The following is a 19,773-nucleotide window of genomic DNA, read 5'->3' as shown; positions in this document are numbered from 1 at the left end:
ATAGTGCTGTGCAGGGCCAGTTGTACTCAATGATCCTTATGGGTCCCTTCCAATTCAGGATATTCTGTGACTCCGTGATAAGAACATGTTGGGCGACATTTTGAAGAGATTCTCTGATGGCTTTGTCATTCATCTGATGTAATGGCAGTTTGATTTCCTTTTTTAGCTTCTTGCTAATTCAAAGCCTTTTATTGCTGTGCTCTAAAAATTCCATTAATTTATCTGTTGCTGCCTTTTATAGTCTCTAAAGAATGTCAGACTTGGTGTGAGAAATGCACCCACTGCAGGGAGGTGATGCAGTAACTGCTCTCCTAAAGACTCAGCTGCACATTCACTCTTTTCTCAAGATTGCTTTTGGAAGTGCTCACTACAGAGCAACATGTGGAAACAACAGGCAAACGTGCCTCTGTTTCAGAGGCAAGAGCTGATTGCTGGTGGTTGTAGCTGCCACCTTCTCACCAAAGTGAGGTTTGGTAGAGCAATGTGACAGTGGGACTGTTTTCCCCACTAGGAACTACTGCTAGTTGTTTATAAATGTTTGTCTTTTCTCCTTTGGAGAGCTTCTTTCTTTCATGCAGTAGGAAGAAAACAGCATTTGCATCTTGAATTTACTATTCAAGTCAAATTTGTCAGACTGGTGCTGTTCATTTTCCATGTGATGAATTGCTTGTAAGCTGCAAAACAACTGACAGTAACTTTCAAAACACCAGAGTGACTAAAGAAGTGAGACCAATAAATAAAAGCTATTGAAAAGAATAAAATCTTAACATAATTTAAAAGCTAAATTGAAAGTAGCCTTGTAAAAGTATAAAAAGAATCCTTCAGCTCCCATTTATTCCTTTGTGCTAGGCTGTTGTAGTCTCTCTAGATGAGATATCCCAGCCTTTTCAAGCAATCCTTGTATTTACAGAGATGAAATGGTGTGAGCTATTTGTTTTGAATCTGTAGCAAAAGCTGCTCTACTTCATGATTCATAATGAAAATATTCTTGCCCTTTCCAAATGCTAGAAGGGCACCCTCTGTGCAGAAGCTGATAGCAATGTGTTTTGTTTCTGTTGACATGTTGTGTTTTGTCCACTTGGGCAGCAGGAGATGTTGTGTAGGTGTATTTTCCTCTTCTGCTGTAAGTGTGAAAAATGCTGGCAGGCTTTTTCCTGCTTAAGTTTCAGCACAGTAACTGGGCAGTAGAAATGTGAGCTGGTAGTGACTGAGCATGTAATCAAACGGGGAAATATTTTTGCTTTCTTGGCCAGGTAAAATGCAAGGTAAATTTTGAAAAGAAAAAAGAGAATAACTGGGTGGACAGATTCTTCCAATGAGTCCATAAGAAAAACTGGCACCATGGATCTGTGTGTTTTTGCAGGGCTATGGTTTCTACATATTCGAAAGCCAAATTTATTCATGCACATGACCTATTGTGATAGGTTAGTCTCTTAATCAGGCAAAATATAAATAAGGGAATACAGTCTCTTCACATTGTGCAATTGAACCTATTTGCATTTGATAGTTATGGTTGTGAAGGTAAGCTTGAAAAATGGAATGACGAGTCGACCTTCTTGGAAGAGGGAATTTAGTTTCTTTCTTTCCTCCTTACTTTCTCATGAGTTCCCCCAGGGTATTTGACTTTGCTAAAATGGGTTACTGTGGAAGTACCAGTCACCTTAGATATAAATAGTGAGAACAGAAATTTCCTCTCCATTAATCAAGTTTTTACTTTTCAGGAAGGGAATGAGGTAGTTGTAACAGGTTAGACTGTGGTCTAAGGTTGAGGTGACACAGTGCAAGGAAACGCAGAATATTTTTGCAGGTTACCGGCTCTGCTGTGCCTGTCACCATAAGGCCTGTTTCTTAACACCTCTTCTGGTGCTTATTTCGAGACAATGAGGTCGTCACATGGTATCTAAGGCTGAGAATTGAATCCTAGAGATAAAGAGTTTGAATGTAGATATGTAGATAAAATACATCCCTACAGTTATTTTTATGGTTTTTTACAGTTACGTTTATGGATCTAAAAAAAAATGCAAGATCACTTCTTTTACTTTCTGCAACAGTCAGTTTGAGGTCTGATTTGACCAAGAGGGGTGTGATTTGTACTCTGCTGCAGAGTAGTATCCATTCTGTTTTCCCTTTCAGAGGAATGGTGTGACTGCTGAGGTCTCCAGATGTCAATGTACAGGCCAGAACAGTTGCTCATGTGACCATGGAAATAAAGGGAACCCAAAAAACTCTTTATTGTTGAACTCAAGCTTTATTGTCTTGGTCTAGTAGTAGTTTGGCTTCTCCAGGGGGATTAAGCTGTGCAGTTGCAGAAGTGTGGAAGGTTTTAACTAATGATATATTAGGAATGTAGTGAAATGTTTGAATGAGCAGACATAGTCAGGATGTTAATGTATCAAGTGGTTTATCAGTGCCATGAATTCAATCCTTTTAGCCTTTTATACAGAAAATACAAAGCTTGAGAGGGTTATTAGTGAAGCACTAATGAAATCCAGCAAACCATGCACATGTCTGCAAAGTGTAAGGTAAAAACCAGTAAAGTTCATTTTTGAAGTTCTCAGCAAGATGGTGCTGTGAAAGACACAGCTAAATGGACAATGGCAAACAAAATTAAAGGCTCTGGAGCTCAGAGACAGATAACATCTTACTTAGCTCTATGTAGCAGATTTTTGACCATCTCTTCCCAAATGACTAAGTAAGTCTGGTCTATCAAGTGGGATGATAAAAAGAGATGGATGCTAGATCTAGTCATTTTAATTACCTGGATTTGTTCCATTGAAATGTGGTTGCCAGGATATTGTTGCCTGAGTTATATAGAAGACAAATGCAGATGCTATATTCCTGCTTGTACAGAGGATGACAACATTTTTGCAAAGTTTTCCCATTTGAGCATTTCTCATGCCATTCAAAAACACTGTTTAAATAGTCGTAGCTGGGTATTTGAGGTGTGGCATTATCTCCTCAACGTGAACAAAGAAATTACTCTGTATGTGAAGAATCCACCTCAGATGAAAGAAACAAGAGAGACCTCAGCAAGGTAAGGGATTAAATTTGAGACAGATATTTTCATTTTATTTCTGGTTTTACACTTGTGTAAATCAGATCAACTGAGCATGCTGCTCCACCAGATCTCACTTTTGTAGGCTAATATAGGATTATACAAGGACTACATTGAACTAGGATAATTCAGGCTGCTTATTCAGATGACTTGCCTTGCAAGGATTTATAAAACTGTGAGCCCCACTCACCATAGTCTGGAGTGTGACATACCAGTACTAAGGCAGCACTAGCCCAGCAATGGCAGCACAAAGCTAATTAAGTTATTGCAATGCCCAGACCATCTTCAGCATCTCACTTAAAGCTGGCTTAGCTCTGTTTGGTCTAGAGCATTAGGACTGGACATGTTCAAAAGAGGACTTTCTAAAAAGTCAATAAATGACTTTGAGTTCATAGGGAAGAGAATAAATTTGCTCCTGCAGGGTAAACATGCAGTTATCCCAGAGAAGACAGCACATGGGTTCAACAGTTAATAGGTTTAAAAAGAGCATCTGCAGTTTATTTCTTCCTTCCCTTCCTTAAAATTTCATATATAGGTTGTCTGAGTGTAGAACACATGTGGGTTTCTTTAATTGTCTCTGAATGATTGAAAAGAGCATAAAATGTGTCTTCAGGATAGAAAACATTGAACTATTTTTCAGTAATTTGGTTTAGGGTCTGGATACACATTTGGGTCAGATTTCAGTGGCTCTAGATTTCTCCTGGCTTATAATTAATTCTCATGTTGCTGAAGGCTTTTTGGGGTGTTTGGGGTCTTTTCCCCTTTTCGTTAAATGTTTCATCAGTAAAACATTCCATAATCCTGTTTGTGAAATATGTTAACTTGTGATCAGGATTTCTGTTAACTTCAGGTCCTTTCCTGTGAACAATGTCTGCTTAACATTCCTCCTTTGCATACGGTATAATCGTTCTCTCATGGATATGCAAACAACCCTTCTGCCCCTCTCCTTGTTCTTCTGCCTTGCAAGAGTTAAATCATTCTATCAGTCAGTAGAATTGTTCTAAAATTCCTCTGATTTGGCTAAGAAGTAACATCTTATTAGCCCTAGTGACAGCATGGGTGACAGCTCCCAGTTTCCTGTTTGGTTTCACTTAGGTTTTGCTGAGGTTTTATGCACCCACTTTTAAGCAGTTCTTTAGTAAAAATTCTTTTTTTAAAAAAGTACTTGTTGCACCCCATGTCTAATTGATTTATAAGAACAGTGTTCCTGACAAAATATTAGAATTCCTCTTAAAAACAGAGCATATGAAATCCAGCGGATTATAGGTTGATCTGGATAAACAGGGGGACAGAACATGAAAACTGTAAGTAAACTCTTACCATTTATTTCTCTGCAGGTGAGTAGAATCCCAGTCAGCCATTATATAACCAAATTTACCTGTGATAACATGTCACCAAAATATACAAGCAAATTAAGGTGCACACAAAAGGCAAGGCAATTTTACCATGCTAAGAAGGGACATGAGGTGGTCTCTGGTAACCACACTTGATATAGAATTATATTTTGTCCAAAGGCATCTTTAGATTTCTGACTGAAGTGTTAAAAAAGTGGATAGCAAAATGTCAAGTAACTGTTAAGTCACTCTTAGAAGGAAAATAATCCTAAGCTTTATTTGAGGAAATCCTTGAACTTTTCAAATAGTGCTTTTATTTTATGACATTTTCTTGTTTATGTGGCACTGATCTGATAAGTGAATCATTTTGCTGTTCTATAGTGCAAGCATAGTTTGGTTTTAATCATGCTGATACTTACTTTCATTCTTGGCCTAGGAAATAAACTGGAATTCACTGTATGTTTTAGCAAACAATAGATAGTTGGATGAGGTACCTCACAACTTAATGCTTATAAGGCTTTAAACAAACAATCTGCTCTGCAATTGTTCCACAAATGTGATTATACTCTTCTTGTTCAGGCTTTTGTTAGACTCCTGAGCCCACAGGCAGTGGCTTCCAAGGATTTTACTATGCACTGACATGCTTTCCTCCTTTGGCTCTGGCATTTTTCCTCTGCTGCTGCTTCACAGTAGTAGGAATCTAAATCCCATCTGTTTGGGAAACATCCTGAATGTTTGGTTTTCTGTCTTGTTTGAGGGCAAGTAACTGACTAACAAATTCCTCACATTGCTCCATGGATATGTTGTCTAAGGGTTACAGTTAACCTCTTCCAAAAATGCTAGAAGCCATACAAGAAACTAGAGTTTTCAGGGAGTCTTAAAACAACATGAAGCTTTATTTTAAAGGCATGAAAAATACCCAATTTCAACAACAACGAAAAAAATCTTCCTTTTGTCTATATCTTCTCTCATCTGCCTGAAACATTCAGGGGGATGAAAGATGTTCATGAACCTCTGTCATAATATTTCTCTTCTATACCCTGGAGTTCATCCAACAACCCTGACTAGGTTTCTGCTCCTCACCTTGCCTGTTTTGTATTGTTTTCCTTTTCCAGTTTTGTGAAGATTATGCTGGTCTCTTCTTTGTTTCTGTGGACTTAGTCATGACTCATGACTTCTTCCCAAGAGACTCCATCTCTTTTTTTTTTTCCCCTTGTTTAAGGAAGACTCCCAAATGCAATTCCTCAGGAGGATAATAATAGCAGCTCTTTCTAACTCTAGCCAATATCATAAATATTTATTTTTTCAGTGGGAGCAGAAAAGACATTTCAGTGTTTTCCATTGTTCCTGGCTTGGTGAGCATATACTCCACTAGCAGAAAAAAACCCAACTTTTTCTATGGATACAGCAACTTTCATAGTAATACTGTGGTATGAACTGGTATACACATATAACAGTTCCACAAATCATTACATATGTTCCATTGACTTCCACTTAATTTGCATGTGTGCACATGGTTTGTGGTAAAAAATGTAGCAGAGAAGCTTAAAAAGTGTCTGTAAGTGTCTTTTCTGCTTGTCATTAATTTATTACCTTTTTTTTTTCAATCCATGATGCAAGAGCATGATGCACTTCAGTCTGGCTGGATTCCTGTTGGTGAGAAGGCTTATTGCCACAAATCAAAGGAATTTTAATAGAATTTGATATGTAAAATTCAAATTACGGTCACTCTACTCCTGTTTAACTGGCTGCCAAATTTGGATTTGAGAGGAATGTTCTCCAGAGTGCACAGATAACCTGTTGTTCAGTTGCTGTGTACAGTTCTATTGTTTCCCTGCCAGGTTATGTTTAGAGGTTTTTATTTGTTTCAGGTGGTGGTGCTTCTTGCCCCTGCCTTTCCCTTCCAGGCTGCCAATGTGTAACTGCAGGAGAGCAGGGCCCAGGCAGGGGCTGAATTGCAGCTCCTCCTCTTTCTTTCTCTTTGCTATATAATTGAGTTGTAACTGGCTATTTTGGTTTTCATTTTAGAACACAAAAGATTCTTTTCTTGTTCCAGATCTGAATGAATCCCTATGAAATTCAAGCCGATCAAATTCTACTGAAGCTGCAATAAAAGTCCAGTGCAGTTTCAGACTATTTATATAGCTACATCTAGCTCTAGCTAATGCATCCTTACCAAGGGAAAAGCATGGAGTTATGCTGAGCACTGGCTTAGCCACACATATCTGCTGATCTCTGTACCTTGTAAAATTGTATGGGATTTGTACATGCTCATTCAAGATTTGATTTTTAATTTTTTTTTAAGATGACAAGCTGATAAAAGGAGATTTTATGTCTTAGTTTGCCTGATATCAAATAATTGTGCATATTCTCTTCTGTAGCTGAAATAGCTTTTCTGCACTTTATCCTATTGACTGAATGGCTCCCAACTCATGCTGATCTTTCCCAAATGTTTGCTTTTTACTGAAGGTTTTCAGAGCTTTGTTTCAGCTGGATGTAAACTCAGTCACTATAAGAAACCATGTGTGAAAAGAGAAATCTGAGTTAAAGGGTTTTTTTAATGTATTTTGGGTTACAAAATGTTATCTAAATAGAAATACATTTGAATCAATTGGGAAAAACATCTTTGCCAGACACAGCTTTCCTTTTTTCGTTTGCAATGAAAGCAGAACAGCAATAGCTGTGTAAGCAAATACCAATACATATTTTTATGTGATCAGACCTTGAGGAGCTGATAAGAAAATGCAACAATCCAGCACAGATTCAGGAGTACAAGGATGAGCAGCCTTGCTAGTTTTCAGAAACTAAAACTGGAAACAAGTCTAAGAAATGTAAATGTGAAGAGCGTGTAAGTCTTCGACTAAAACAGAATGAGCATGGTCGTTTGGGGTTTTTGTTAAGAGGCATCAAAGCAGGACAGAAAGCAAGTTTTAAAAAGTTTATCAGAAGGTTTTATCCAACTGTGGATTTCCCCAAAGAGGGATCAAATCCTGGAGTGAACAAGCAGCATTTTGAAGCCTGGAGTTTCAATGTGCTGGAGCAGAGTGCTTTTTGCTGGGGTTCTCTGGACAAAACTTTTAAAAATTATAATTGTTTCTATTCAAAATTGCAACCACCTGGTTTTCCAAGAGGACTAAGAATTCAAAAGAAGGGATTATTAACTTTGTGGTTATAAAATCAGCAGGTTTTATTTACCTCTGTGCAATTGTTATTTTCCCTGGCTTTTTTCTCAATAAGAAATTAGGATTTATGCTTGTGAACCAGGTAAAAAAAGGGTTTGGTGGCTTTTTTTATTTTCTGTTTTTTAATTTTTGAGTTAATACCTCAAATACCCTTACAAACCTGTCTGAAAGGGTTTTTTTATGGACTACACTTAATTGTATAAACTGACTTTTATAGAGAAATATATTTTTAGGTAAATGCCTTTGGTATGTGGTATTTCACACTTGTAACTGAGTGTAAAAAGTACTTTATGAACCTTTTTAAAGTCATATGAGTAATCACATGCAAATTGCAGCCTGGAGCTGCATAAATGTAAGTGGTATTGCTTGAATATTTTAATGACATTAATTAACAACAACAATTAAAAAGGATTATGATGTGATACCAAGACCATGTCACAATACTGTTAAAGCAGCGTTAAAAATATTTCAATTCAGAACCTTTTGGCTTGTGGCATAACTAATATCTGGCATAAATGATTCTGATATGAAAGACCACCAAGGGGGTTCTGAGGATGAGGACAAGAGTGAGAGTTATTTTATTGTATTTTGATTGAGGAATCAACAAATAAAAACTAATTTTCTTGCTGCCTTGAGCAAGTTCCTTTATCCCATGCAGTTAAATGCTTTCTAGAATTAATAAAACTGTTTCTAAAAAATACAGTTTTCAGTGCAGGAAGAGGAGTGAAGATTGTCAAGAAGAGTATTCTCCTTGAGGAAATAACTGTTTTGCAAACTCTGTATTGTTTCAAAAGAAAAATGTCATCTTAGTGTAAAATTAAGGTGGGGGAAAGAAATATGTCAAGTAAATGAAGTTATAAGTGCATTTGCATAGTCTGGAGCAACAGCTCAAAAAAGGGTGATTTGTATTTCAACCTCAGGCTCCCTGGAATGCCATAATTCCACAGCTCTATCATTTGCCTCTCTCACAGTGTCATGCAACTCAGCACTTTTTCTGTGAATTGGCTATTTTACAATTGATACCCCTTCTTGTTTTATTTCTCCATTATCCAGCTCTTCCCACAAAGACCAGGTGATTGAATTAATTGTGTTGTACTGTAGCCGGACTTCAAGGGCAAGGGAAACCAGCAACCAGATGTCATAAGATTCAACTCTCGAGCTGATTTTGAAAAGGATGCAGGCAGCTAGGAGAAATACATGGCTTTTCTGGAAAATAGAAACACTGTGAAGTCATGAGATTGTCTCCAGAAACAGTGGGAGCATTTCTAGGAAAAAGGAATGCTGTAGTCATTTTCCCTAACTGAAGAAATCCTCTGCAAATGCAACTAATGTCAGTCAAGAGCGAATGATGAAGCAATAACAAATATTTTCCTTCCTTCTCCTGGTCAAAGCTATGCAGCTTGTTCTAGGGAAAACATTTGTTTGGGAAAATCTACATCACTGCCACCTCCATCACTGTGTGGAGGATTGGAGCATGGTTTTGTCCATGCTGTGTTTACATTCCTTATAGTGCACTGTGCGGGGGATCTGAGCCCATCTGTGTGTGAATCCCCCTCAGGGTGGAAGAAGGGGCTTCAGAAGCCAAGCTGCTGCCAGCTGTTCTCATCCTGCTGGTAAAAGCCCAGATGTTCCCGTGAACATCTGTGGGATAGGGGGTAAAAAGTGGATTGTTTTCAGCCTGCCCTGTTAGATGTCTATTATAAAATTAGAACAGCTGTTTCCACTCTGTTCCAACCCTACTGGAGGGAGAAAGAGAAAACAAGAGCTCGCTCCATTCTAGGACTGGCAGGAGAACTGAGCACCTGTCAGTGTTGGTATCCTGTGCTAAAATATCCACTTCAGAGCATGACACTGTGACACTCTCAGGTGCAGCACAGTGATATATCACACTGACCATTTCTTTTATTGCTAAACTTTGTTACAATGGCAGCATCAGAAGGCTCCTGGATCATTGCTGCAGCTTTAGTCCTCTGAGCATGAAGTACAGGATATGTAAATCCTTTTCCCACTTAATGGTTGGGCCATTCAGGAAAGATAAGCAGGAAGAAATGCATAGGACTGCTTTCTGCTGCCCCTCACCTTGAAACTGGACAAACCTTTAATAAATGTGAGGAGAACAAATGAGCTATATTATAAAGAAGAAAATAAATATTGTCTGTGAGCTGTAAAGCATCCTGCAAGGTAACAGAATGTAAAAATGCATAATTACAGGATATGTTTAAACATAATCATACTTTTCTGCCCATATTCTGAGCCAGGGTTAATTAATATGCTTAACATTTAGTTAAACCCTCTTCATTCCAGGATCACCATATCTCATCTAAGTTACTGGATTCTCACATCTTCAAATAATATTGGAATTGTTTTGGTTTTGTCTTGGATTTTTATTTTTTTTATGTTATGAGATAATAGGTGAAAGAAAGGCCTGAAACTGTTGTGGATGAAGATTCTATGTTTTAAATAAAGTAAACACTATCTCAAAAAGCAGAATCACTTGATCTGGTGATTTAAACACAGCACTGGTGAGTGTTTTGTTGCCTTATTGCAGTATGACATGATTCAACTCAAAATATGAATTTCCTAGTAAAAGCACGTCAGTCTCTTGTTTTGTGAAAGTTCAGTATATCACAAGGTAACAATGATTTTTATATAAATATATACATTTTTATATAAATATAGGTTAGGGTACCTGCTCATCAGATTTTTTTGGTGTTGAATTTCTTTATACAAGACTGCTGTTTGGCTTAACATTCCTTTTAAAAGAACAGATAAACACTTACTTTTTATAATTCTGTGAATATGTGTATAAAAAATAGAAAATATTGCTCATAATTTTAAAAAACCAAGCCAACCTGAGTTTGTTGGCGTTTTTGAACAAAACCACTTCTGTCTTTTAGAACTAGGACATTCATCTTGAAGAGAAGCTTGGGAAGAGAACATGCAGAAAAATAGGTCACTGGTTTCTCATCAATAAACACCCACCAGGAAAATATGATCAGACTCAAGTGTGGGAACAAATGTAGAGAGGAGTTATCAGGTTTTAGATTTGAGGTGAAAAGGATAGAATCTAGATCAGAGGGAAGGATAAAAAGGGGAGTGTGGAAGGCAAAGAAAATATAATTTTAAAGTCTCATGTCAATACTGGTATATCCTTGCAACAAGTCAGTGTTTTGGGCAGTTCTGGAAGCATGACAAAAATGCAGTGTGATTTAGGGGCTATCTGGGAAAAAAATCTCACTGGAAATGCATCCTTTTAAATGAGTGCAAAGGATGAAGCACCAGTCCTCTACCCAACAGCTACTTCTGTGTGAAGCTACGAAAAAGTAGAATAAACGATTCTATTAATCCCAGCTTTCTTCTTGCACTGCTTTGATGCAGACAAACATTTAGCTATGTACATATGGTGATCTGAATATGCATAATCAATTAATGTTGTATTCTGAAACTGCAAAAGTCTTAACATCTGCCTGGTAGAAATGTGTTATTTGAGTGAGACTTTTAGCAAAATTTAAAAGTAGGGTAGTTCCAAAGAGACAAGCAGAAGTCGTGGTTGCATCCCCAAATTGAATCCCCTTTCTGTAAAACATCAAGTTACTTCCTTAAAATCTTCCTAAAATGTTCTTACATGTATTTAGCCTATATAACAAATTTTGCCCCCCCCCCTTTTTTTTTTTTTGGAAACAGTTGAACCATGCTGGCTGAAAATTAACATTTTGAAGCCAAACACTTTAACACAAATGATGACAATTCTGTCAGATCTCAAATAACTGCAAAGCTGCAGTGTTGCAGTAGGAAGTGACAGACAATTTTATCTACAGGCATTCCTATTGATACTCTTTTTTATTTGCTTTTTTAAGTGCAGTACCTTAAAATTCTCTACGGAAAAGTACAAAGACATGAACCAGCTGATGAACCCTGCCACAGTCTGACAGCAATCATCCAGTCAACAGAAATGTACGTTAAAGCTTTTCTCTAAAATTCTACTGGTAGAAGTACAATAAGTTTTCTGTCCATATTTTTTTTTCACAAGCTGCTTGAAAACTTCAGAATAAATGAAAAACAAGTAAAATTCCAACACTGAAAACAAGTATTAACCAAAATCAGTCTCTGATCACAGTTTATACTTATTTTTACTTTCTGCTGTAGGAATGGAGAGCAATTACGGTGTCCCTAATAAAAGCTTCCCGCTTTGCTTCCTGATAAATTTATTTTTACCATGTGGCAAATGTACTCTTCACCCTGCAAATAATTCTTAAAGCCTTAAGGATGTTAATTGGGTCTGCAAGAATTCTGGGGATATGCAGGTATCAAGTTTCACGTGTGATTAAGAATCATTATTTAGGATTATTTAGGATTAATTCAGCAAGGGAATGCCAGTTTAAGCCCTTTTTAAAAAGTCTGTCTTGCATCTTTTTCCTAAGAAAAGTCATGCTTTTCTTTCTGTGGATTAAAGTATCTTCTTGCAATATTTTAATTATCCATTTTTTTAGACTGGACTATGATAGGAAGTCCAAATTCAATATGAATTCTGAATTCAGGGAGAAGTATAACTTTTACTACTTTGGCCTAGATTACTTTGCAGCAGCAGTCCACTTATACTTCAGATTGCTGTAGTATGCATGTACATCCATGTGGAAGGAGAAGCCTGCCATCCTTTGGAATTTTCTTTTTCCTAATTCTTCATTTCTGTCTAACTTCTCCCAGACAAGGTAAGATAGAGATTAGTCACAGTGATTTTTAACCTCTTCAGCTTTCTGAAAACATCCCCTGAAAAGTTATGTTCAAACTTCATCACTCCTCTTTTTCTGGAATCCTTCTATTGTAGATCCCATTTTAACCCCCTTACCCCCCCAAAATCAAAACACAAAATGAGCTCTGGTGGGACCTGTTCTATATGGATAATTACTCACCCAGTGCCATGACTGTGTCAAATCTTCTGGATTATTTTCTTTCACTGAAAACCTTTTCCTTTTTTTTTTTCCCCTTAAAAATATTAAAACTAAAAGTGCATTTTTTTTCATTTGGGTCATCTTCCCAAACAGTTTTCCTGTAGAACACAGGACAATCATGTAACAATGTATTAAACACATTGCTTGCACATGTGCTAAGGTTTCAATTACTATTAACAGAAATTAGGGCTGAACCTCAGAAAACAGTTAATTAGAGGAAATGAAATGCATCCATGACCTTGGAAGACTCCATGTGTGCTAAAAAATATTTGATATATTTAGCTTCTTGGCAGGCTAGGTTTTAAGGGCATGGAAACAGGGTAACTTCCTTGCCCACAAAGGTTTAAATTTCTGATACTGTTTTGCTTTCCCTTAAGCTATTATAAACATCCTAATATGGTGCTTTATTGGAACTTCATTTTTAAAACCACTTTCTTAAAGGGAGGAAGAAGAAAAAAAAAATAAGACATGAATATGAGAAATGAAAATGCAATGGTTGCTGCAGATGCTTTGTGTAAGATTTGTCCTGAAAGACTTGGCCATTTAAACTGTGTTTGTCAGTTTGGATCATTTTATTGATGATCTGGCAATGAATGCTAGAAAACAAGTTGGCATTTTGTTTCTTGGACTCTGCCTGTTTCTCATATAGAGATTATTAGCTGGCTATTTTTAGACTGAGGAAAATGTTAGCTTTAAAAATAAAAAGGCTCATTAAGGCTTAATGAGTAGGGTTTTTGCAGGCACTTGGAGTACTTCTCCCTGAAGTCTCGAGTCTTTCTGTGTAACATGGACTAGTTTACAGGATCATCTGTACCTCAAAGCATGCCCTCAAAACAAACTTTATTTACACTCTCGTCAACATAGATGTTTTCTTTAGGGTGGCTGGGCTCCAGCACACACCTCCTTGCCTTGTTCTGCAGGCTCTGCAATTGAATATTCTTTAATTTAACATTTCTGATTCATTTGAAGTGCCTTTCTTTTGCTGCAGAAAGTTGGAAGCAAATCCCCTGCCTTCCAGAAGACTCATGTAGAAAAGTTGCTGCATAAATGTTATTAAAGTGCCATAAAGTTTTGTTCCATTTTGCATAATGATCCAGCATAGCTGCTCAGCTGACTGGCAGAGTGAGTATCGACTTAATATCATCCTGTTGAACCAGCATCCATTGTAGTTCAGTTATTCTGGATTCCATTTGGGATTTAGTATTCAGCAGAGTGAGTCCCAGATGGAGAAATTTTACTGCATGTTTTGCCTCGTATTTTTTTTGTTTCATGTATTTACTGATCAGACTTGTTATTATTTTGGGGTTTTTTTCTCCTCTCTGCACGAAGCTGGCAGATAAGAATTCCATACATGAAGGAGATTTGCATAACGGGTGCCAGCAGGGGAGATAACGTGACTTCACTTTTATGTGCAATGTTAACAACATACAAGCCAGAAAACCCACAGAGAACACAAATCTGATGCAAGACTAAATATTTAAATTAGCAAAAAAATTCTCTGTAAGAAAGTGAAGGGACATAGCAAAAATTGGACATAAATTTTAACTCACTTAACTAGTTTTTCCATACAGTTGAGAAATAAGATGATGAGAATGGCTAATTCTGTTGATTCCATAAACAAAATTCCCAGTGCTCATTGTTATTTTCGAGGTGGACCTGACATTGACAGAGATGCATTCTAGATGTGGTGGGACAAAAGTCTTAACTGATAAAAATCCTTTTGGGGTGGTTTGAAAATGAAATATGAAAGCTTGTGCCATAGAACTCCAGTTTTAAGTGCAAATATTATCACTTCTGCTGCAAATTTTTCTCCTGCCTGATGAATAATCTTTATACTTTAGTCACCAAATAAAAAACAGAGCCTGTAGTCATGACTCGTCATTATGGATGGTGAGTATGTATGGGCAGAAAGGGTAACAAGCCACATTTTAATGCAATGCATTTTAAAGTCCTGAAACAGAAAATCTTCAAAGACAATAATAATTAAAAAAGTAATAAATCTCAAAAAATGGGAATTCTCCAAAACACCTACAACTATTTCTACCCAAAAAAGCCATTTGAGTAAAAGTTTTTGTATCCCAGTCTGCCCAATTAAAGGTAAAACTAGAAAAAAACTACTGTGGCAAGATCACTTGTCTGCTGTTGCTCAGACAAAACTTGCACTTAAAATTGGTTGTGCCCCAAAAGTGAAGTCCCTGGATGAAATCTTACCTACACTTCAGCCCCAGAGGCAGAACTCTTCATTATTTCAGTAAGACAAGGATTTTAGTGCTTGTGTTTATCTCTTCAAAGGCACAAGTAAAAATCTTTTAACTTGGGGAGCCCAACTCATGAAAACCTGACATTGGTATGTCCTGCACGACTGCTTTCATAAGTCACAGAGCCATGAAAATCAAGAAAATGGGAACTCAACTGATGTGAGAGGGGCATATCCCACCACCAAACCGTATATAACCCCAGAGAACTACATCTAGCTACTCTGAAAAACTTCAGAATATTTATAAGAGAATGATTTTATGCCATTCCTGGGGAATACAGCACCAAAATAGTGGCAACATAAATATGTTGTGTTATGGGGGGGTGGCCAGCCACCTGCATTAGAATGTTTTAAAAGCAGCAGGTATCACCAGATCTTAAAAAACAGAGCAAACAAATGAAATTTTTTTCTTATATGGTACATGTTGTTGTGCATTCTTCATACAATTTTAGCAATCTAGCTAAAATAATTAAATTTTAGATGCTAATATTTCCTCATTCAAAAATTTAGATTTTTTTTTAGCTAGCAAGTTTCACTTTTGTCTGGCCTGAGGTCTTTGACGTTAAAGAAATCTCTGGGCAAATCACCTGCCAAAGCATTGAGCGTGCTATAGGATAGACTATACAAGCAGTTTCAGGAGCTGAAGATTAATGGAAGCATTGTTTTCCCCTTCTTGTGATTACCTCCAGGGTCCTTCTGTGTCCCCTAAATACGACAGAAACAGCAGGGGTTCTGTTTGTGTAGTGCAAGTGGATGGGCCAAGCAAAACAGAACCAAAAGTCTGTCACTGTAGGTTTCTCCCATAGCAGGGGCAATAGCTTAAATCTGCTTTACAAGCTACTGGCTTCACCAGGTTTTTGGGAACTTGAAAATATTTTGAGACCTCCATTTCTTGGCTAAATTTGGCCAACAGTGATTATAGGATGCTAGGCCAATGAACAACCAACTTAAGCAAAAAGTTTTATTTCCCAGAGGACAGTAGTGCTAAAAGGCAGTAAACAACTTGTTCTTGCCCAAACTGGCTTCAAAGCAGTTGTTGCTATGATGGGGATGAATACAGATTTAACAGAAACACAACTTCTGTTGTAGACAAATGAAATATTTGACACTTGTGGCCTAGATATTTTGAGAAAATAAAACTGAAAAATGATGAATTACAGATGCTAGTAAAAATTCTGTAGCTGCGGACAACTAGATGGAAGATTGAAACCATGCTGAGTCACAAAAGTCTATTTCAGAACTTGAGTTTGTGGGTAATAAAATAGTAATTCAAGGAGATGAAAGGAGGTATGTTAGAATGCCTTGTCAGAGAGCCAGTAATGGTGCAAAGGACTGTCAGTGGATAGTGGGCATCAAAACCTGAAATGAGATTTGGAAAACCTACTCCCATTATGTTGGGGCCAAGCTTAAATGCAAATGTTAGAGAAGTTTTTCAGAACCTTTTTTTACTGTCGATTTTGGGAACTAAGAATATCTTAAGTGTGGAATATTTTTTTCCTTATATTACAGGACTGTGCTAAATTGCCACCAACTCATCTTTGCCCTCTTCTCCTACCAGCATCCTCATGTTGCCATGCATGACTCCCCTATGGAGTGTGCTTTCCAAATCAAATCACCAAATCCTTAGTTTCCTTTGTGTGATCTCTTTCTGCCTCACTGCTCTTCTTTCAAAAGGAAGTTTATCATTGTTTGCTCCTTTCTCCTAAAATAGTCCTGATATATCCCCTCCAAACTTACTATCCAATAATTTTACAAAGTCTGCTGCAATTTTTTGACATTTCCCACCCTCTTCTCTCTTGTCTCCTCCAGTTGTGAAAGGTTATTTGGACAGGGTTTGGCTTGCTTATATTTAATAACTTTACAGCACCTGGCATAAGCAGAACTCTTAGTTAGGACCCATTGTAATACTTATAAATAAATAGTCTGAGTTGGCTAAAGGGCTGGATTAAGATCTGTGTCTGTTTTAGAGCTGAATCACATGCTCTGAATCACATGCACGTGACTCCTCTGCAGGTACCTGCATATAGTGTGGTAAATGTTTTGGGTTTATTTTCCCTCTTCATGCCCCATTTGTAGCTACATTCTCTCATGGGATGCAAGCAACTTCTGTGGACTTCAAGAGGAATTATTCCTACTCTGCAAGTGGAGAGCAGAGCCCATAAACTGGACTGAAGCCAACGTTCTTTAAAAGTTCACATGCCTTGTATTTGCACTCTAATTTAGACTCCTTCTGACCAAACAAAGAGGGAGGGAGAGGGAGAGGAATGAAAAATAGTAGCATCTGTGTCAGTAAAAAATTCTAAGGGTTAACATAACATGATGTAAACTGTTTCATCTGTTCTTCCTACTTGCCTGTTTTAATCAGAAATGAGTAAGTAGAGCTTACATGCACTGAACTTGAAGAATGCTAATGGGATGTCTGCATCGTGTTGTACTCACAGTACTTATGCCAGAATAGGAAAGCCTTTAATTCTGTAATTCTCTGAGGCAAGAAAGGCTTTCTGAAGAGTTACTTTAAATTTAAACTCTCATTCTAATGTTAGGCAGCCTGTTGGATCTCTGAGTTAAAAATTGCTTCGGCTTTAGTTACTAGAGCCAGATGTAACATTGACCTTAAATGGTAAAAGCTCCCCAGAGTGAAGAGAGGCTGGCCTCAGGGAAAAAGAGGAATAACTCAAGTTTTAGGTAAGTCATCTCTATAACGGAGAATAAGCTCTTTTTCAGCCGTGAAGCAGAACGGAACCATGTTCCCTCCTTAAAGGTACAGTACCTTGTTGTTGTGATACCGAGGGGCTGGTTCTTTTCACCTTTTCTCCCCCACCCTCTTCAAATTCTACCTCAGATTTTAGCTGCTTAAAAACTGGGTGTAGTTAATGAAAGCTCTCTCTTCGTACATGCTGTTTGGGAGTGTACAAGAATGAAGGCGAAAAAACTGTATTAATTACGCTGAGACTTGATTAATAAAGGTACGTAGTCAGTAATTCAATTCACAGATACTGTATCTGTATTGTTAACCAATAGAGAGCCTTAGTGAGGAGCAATACATGTTATAGAGAAAGAGATATGTCTCAGACGGCTCTTTTTATCTTTTTTTTTTAAATTGTATGACTTCCCTTCTCATATTCTTCTAACAGTGCCAGAGTGGTTCACGTTGATGGGTTACCTACTCATCTGGAACTTATCTGTTATAAAACCATTTCCAGAGCCATTTCTCTATACAATGTGTGTTTGGTTTTAATCCTGTTAGATGTAAATTAAGACCATGAAGTTGTGACTAATTGGAATGCTGTACAGAAAAAAGAACAAACCCACCCTCATATGTTAAAGCATGTTTGCTTTAGTATAGAAAATCTCATTATTTACTTTCCCTGATATTTCGGTCTCCAGTTTTATCTGTGCTATTTGGTAGGTACCCTGCAATGAAGTGCATCTTATTTTCTCGGCAAATTAAAACACTTTTTTTTTTTTACTAATATGTATGTTAAGGTCTTTTTTTCCTCCAGACAGCAGTGTGTAAACAACATGAAAGAATGAGATCAGTGCAAGGAAATGATAGCTGAAATGGAAGACTTAGTTTCTGTTACTAACTCATATTAGTAGCAGTTTGTGCAAGGGAGTTGATTTTTCACATCTATGTAGCGTGGCTTTACCTGGTGAACAGTTCTCTGCAAGCAGTAATGAATTTCCATCTGTGCAGAATGATTAGACAGTAGTTTTTAGTTTATGCTGTGCAAAGACTGGGTGAATTTAGACTTCTGAGCATAGACAGTGTTCTGTGAGTGCTGACAGTTACTGCATTTGTATTTGATTTGGTAAATGTTGGGCATGCTTTAAAGAAAGTTTACTTCATCCAGCTTCAAGAGAATGTGACAGAGGCATCTTACTCATTAAAGCATTTCAGATTCTGTTGCAAAACTTGTAATAGTTTTCCTTTCATTTTTCTCCAGACTATCATTAGTGCACAGCTCAGTACTTTTAGGTTAATATTCTATCTGACCTTCATGTTTTAAATCAACAATTATATCCCATATCAGCAATTATACCGAACTTGGAGCTTGATAATCTAATCATACAACTCATAGAAATCTAAGTTTATTGGAACCAGCAGTAGAAATTAAAAATCACTCCAGTGTATTTATTCTTGTATTTAATAGCCTCCAAAGGCCCTTGTTCTGATTTGCTGGTCTTGCATGTGTTACTTGTAATGTTTTATGCACCCCTTCAGCTTGAGCAAGGATGTATAACTTTAGATGGTATTTTAGAAGGTGCTCAAGTTTTATCTGTGTCTAACTCCTCCAAGTCTGAACCAGTTATATGTTTTTAATATATGATATCTTGTGGCATTTCAGCAACTATTGTTCTTATTCCATACAATTCTTTTTTATTTTGTAACTTTAATGTATGATGTAGTGCCTATATGGAAATTTACCTTCAGTGAAGGTATTATGATGACAGTAACTGTAGTTTAATGCAAAAACTACAAGTTGCTTATTTGTACATAGTGAAAATTGTGTGTTAACATCAGTACTGTGATAAGTACCTGGGATTATCAGTGTATTTGACTTATAAAAATCCATCTGCCTTACATCCTTCTGGATTAAGTTCTGAATTATCTGTGGACATAAAACTTGTACACCTCCTCACTTCCTATCTTTTTACATGTCTGAGTCAGTTTTAATAACTACAGATCTATTTATCTGGGACCAAAACAGTGGAATTTGGGAATTTTCTAGCAGCCAGATTCATAGCTCCAGGGTTTAGCACCAGCCTTTTCCATCCTCCTTTGGATCAGTCTGCTTCCTGACAGCTTTTGAGGATAGTATGGTGTCAAATAACTTTTTGAAAAATTGAATAAGACCAAGTATGGCAACTGAGGTGTAGGGAGTTGGTGCTGAGAAGAGATTGATGTGAAAGCTTCTCCTTTCAGGGGTCATATGTGTATGTTCTGGAGTTCTCTTGTCTTGTCTATTTGGTGTCCTTAGAGAAGTGTGTAAGT

At 37.2% G+C, this 19,773-nt stretch overlaps 1 protein-coding gene across 16 annotated transcripts in view; it reads left to right on the top strand.

Moving 5' to 3' along the window:
• Positions 1-19,773, top strand: part of MRVI1 (murine retrovirus integration site 1 homolog) — a 105,391-nt gene that overhangs the window by 22,297 nt on the left and 63,321 nt on the right. For 2 of the 16 annotated variants that reach the window (XM_017825050.1, XM_017825048.1), the window contains exon 1: positions 17,163-17,462. The exons of 10 other annotated variants lie outside the window; for them this stretch is intronic. The gene's annotated coding sequence lies outside the window, so the exon portion shown is untranslated. 4 more of the 16 variants (XM_017825044.1, XM_017825046.1, XM_017825043.1 and 1 more) reach the window with 4 other exon arrangements.

Source organism: Lepidothrix coronata, unplaced genomic scaffold, assembly GCF_001604755.1.
Source record: "Lepidothrix coronata isolate B3197 unplaced genomic scaffold, Lepidothrix_coronata-1.0 Scaffold115, whole genome shotgun sequence".
Taxonomy (NCBI): domain Eukaryota; kingdom Metazoa; phylum Chordata; class Aves; order Passeriformes; family Pipridae; genus Lepidothrix; species Lepidothrix coronata.
Note: the sequence above shows the minus strand (reverse complement) of the source record. Positions and strands in the feature narration are given on the sequence as shown.